Raw genomic sequence first — 3,817 nt, 5'->3', positions numbered from 1 at the left:
TTTGAGACAGAGTTTCACTCTTGTCACCCAGGCTAAAGCATGATGGCATGATCTCAGCTCACTATAACTAACCTCCGCCTCCTGGGTTCAAGCAATTCTCCTGTTTCAGCCTCCTGAGTAGCTGGGATTACAGGCGCCTGCCACCACACCTGGCTAATTTTATATTTTTAGTAGAGACATGGTTTCACCATGTTGGTCAGAATGGTCTCAAACTCCTGATCTCAGGTGATCCACTCTCCTCAGCCTGCCAAAGTGCTGGGATTACAGGCATGAGCCACTGGGCCTGGCCAGCATCTCATGGTTAATAGATAAAACCCCAAGGCCCTGAGAAACTAAAGGGTTTTCTCGAAATCACAGTGTGGGAGGAGACAGACTGAACCAGGGACCAGCTCTCTGAGTTCAACCTACTTTCCTCTCTGGTCATAAACATCATAAAAACAGAACACAACACATTTGTGAACAAAGTTAGACCAGCCATTATACTAAAGTGATCTTAACAGAGTCACAAGTGTCATAGGCATTCTAAGGGAATGTCGTAAGGTATCCCTTCATGTCATAACATTTGAGAGAAGTGCTTGCTGTTTACCAAATACAGGTGAATAAATAAAGGTAATAAATAAATGTACTTCAATTGCTCTGTTTGTGAAGAAGGATAAGAGTTTGCATTTGAAGTTCTCATAAAAGTCACATTAGCCAATGTTGTGTTTCGATAAGACATAGTATTTGCAGATTGAGACTGGGTCATCTGCACCAACCCTATGTGGCTGTTTCTGACCAAAAACAGATGCAGATTCTGACTAGTTCATGGTCCTTAGATAGGAGTTGCTGTTGATGTATATTGCAACAGCTGTAAAGAAATCAGCCTTTCTTAATATTTAATATTCATAATGGCAATACTACATGTACATATTTTGAAAAAATATATATACACTTACAGAGACAGTTTCAAAATATTTTGCTGACCACAGGTACAAGATGAGTTACAAAATAATATCTAAACTCAAATAAGCACTAATATTAAAAGATAACTACTCTTTTACTTTTTAGCTAAAATATTGTGGTGATTCTTAAAATGAACTTTAATGTCCATGATACGTAAATCTTAAAAAAAAAAAAAAAAAAAAAAAAGTTGTATTTTCCTTTCTTGCCACAGTAGAGATGACCAGATACTTACCTCTAGGGGGAGCTCAAGGCTTTGTCTCTACTTAATCAATCTTTTCTGCCTTCCCAGTGTTACACGACAAAGCCCTGGGACCTCTCCACTTGGGAAAAGATGCTCCACTCCATCCCTCCCCATCCCCTTAAAAAACAGCAAAAATCTGAGGTGGGAGGAGGTGCTCAGGAGAAAAAGAGACTCTGGGAAAATTAGTGGGCCAATCTCGGTCCACCAGGTGGTTATTTTTCTCTTTGCAGATAAACCCTTACTCTTACAAACCCAGTGTTTGCCTGGAGGATCCCCTTAGCCAATCCCTCAAACTACCAGTGGCAGCAGTATGAAACTGGACATTCATGCCCCACCACCCTTGGCTTCCTAGGACTACTAACTAGTACTCTTAGAACTTGAGGCTGTATAGATACTGGTATATTCATACCAGCATTTCCCAAAATGGATTTTCAAAGAACACCAGTCTGACTGTAAGTTAGCACATTTTATGCAAATAAAGGTCAAAAGAAGTTTAGAAGACACGGGGTTAAACTAAGTTCAAATGTGTTCCTTTGTGCAGGACTTCTCATAGTCTGTAATGCATGGTGACTCTCTAAAAGAAGGGAAAAGTTGGAAGTGTTTCTCAGGTTTTTACAACCATAGGTCTCTCTTTGAAAAGCCTCCTCTTAGGCCTGTTGTTAGAACTCTCAGACATTTTCCTGAAGATTGCTGAGGTCATGGTCAAGAAAAGAAGCACAGATTTGGAATTTTTAAAAAAATAACTCAGCCTAGTATATTTCAAACAAAAAGGGAGAGTTTGGTCTGAATTATCTGGATATGTACAATGAAACCTTTGGAGTCCCACCTCCCTGCCATCACCTAATACTGTCTATGCTACAGAACCTCTTTAGGCCAACAGCATACAAAACTTTGGATTTATACTCAAAAAATGACTATTTACATCACAAAATGAGATTCCCCATAAAACTCCTTAAATCACAGATTCTCACACCACATTTAAAAAAATGATTCTACAAAATTACAATTAAGTTTATCCACTTACACGTTCTCAAGAAAACTCCTGGCTTACCGGGAGACACCATTGCATGTGGCATTGCACAGTGACCATTGCTTTAAATATCCACAGATGTAAACCACTTTTTTTTTTTAGACAGAGTCTCATTTTGTCTCCCAGGCTGGAGTGTAATGGCACAATCTTGGCTTACTGCAACCTCTGCCTCCAGGGTTCCAGTGATTTTTCTGCCTCAGCCTCCCAAGGAGCTGGGATTACAGGCACGCACCACCACGCCCGGCTAGTTTTTGTATTTTTAGTAGACATGGGGTTTCACCATGTTGGCCAGGCTGGTCTCAAACTCCAGACCTCATAATCTGCCCACCTCAGCCCCCCAAAGTGCTGGGATTACAGGCGTGAGCCACTGCACCCTAAAGAACTTCTTTTTAAAACTTTTCATATAAGTTTTTTTCAACAGGACACAAATTATTTGTTTTATTATTCTGCCTCGCTGTTTTTCTACTACATCTATGCAAGTACAATCTGCATTTAAAAAAATTGCTAATCCTACCATTTTGCTACCCAGGTAAGCTATGTTAAGGCCATGTTGCTACCAGTCACAATCTTCATGAGATGGGGTGGCTGGGTGGTGAATACAGCAGTCCTGGGGGAGTTGGATCAGGATCACTGGCATGCCTTTTTAAACTCTAGTTCTTAGGAAACTGCCATCAGATTCTCCGCTCAGGTGAGAGCCACTGCTCCGTGGTGTTAAAATGACATAAAAAAGTTGGATTCCAAAGAAATATTAGAGCAGGAAAATTATTTCAAATCAGAAATATAGGACTACACTTTCCAAAGTGGGGTTACATACTCCAGAAAATACGTTTAAAATAATGGAATTTCTGTTTACACTTTTATCTCAAAAATTAGAAATTAGACTTTCTTAATATTTAATATGCAGAATAGCAATACTATATGTATATGATTTGAAGAAAAAAGAAATATGCACACATTTTATAGAGAGACGTTTTCAAACTATTTTGCTAATGAGAGGCACAATTTAAAAGTTGGGGGACCAATGGTATAGAGAAAATTATGCCTCTGCAAGCACATTTCAGGTTAATTAGACAATAACTCAGAAAGATGTGAGCCTGCAGTCCAATAATGATCTCCCATTGTCAAACAAATGCCAAGATAAAACTAAACTTATTTCAGAAATGATTCCATGTTATCATAAGAACAAATTTCACATTTCACTAACTCTGTCAGTTGAGTAGCAAATAACAGCCTTTGGAACTTGGATAGCAAATAGAAAAGGCAAAAACAAATTAAAATTAGGCTTTAAAAACCATTGGGATCACGATCTGTGTTCTCTGCTCAAATGTATCAGCAACTTGTAAATTTTGGGCAGTATTTTTCAATCAACAAATATTAATCAAGAGCTGCCTCATCATATTCACTTTTTAAATTTAAAAAGCAACCTAAATATATTTAATTTTGAATGGGAATGAAGCTTGTGACACTTATAAGCATATTCAACTGAATTTATTACCAATTAAAAGATGTAAAGAATTAGTTTGAGTACAAAGTTTGAGTCTTCTTCCAAGACTATATGGCAGTGTTTACTCAATGCAGAATCTTCCAAGCTTACTCAAACTGTT

The sequence above is a fragment of the Cebus imitator genome, unplaced genomic scaffold (assembly GCF_001604975.1).
Source record: "Cebus imitator isolate Cc_AM_T3 unplaced genomic scaffold, Cebus_imitator-1.0 Scaffold211, whole genome shotgun sequence".
Lineage (NCBI taxonomy): Eukaryota > Metazoa > Chordata > Mammalia > Primates > Cebidae > Cebus > Cebus imitator.
Note: the sequence above shows the minus strand (reverse complement) of the source record.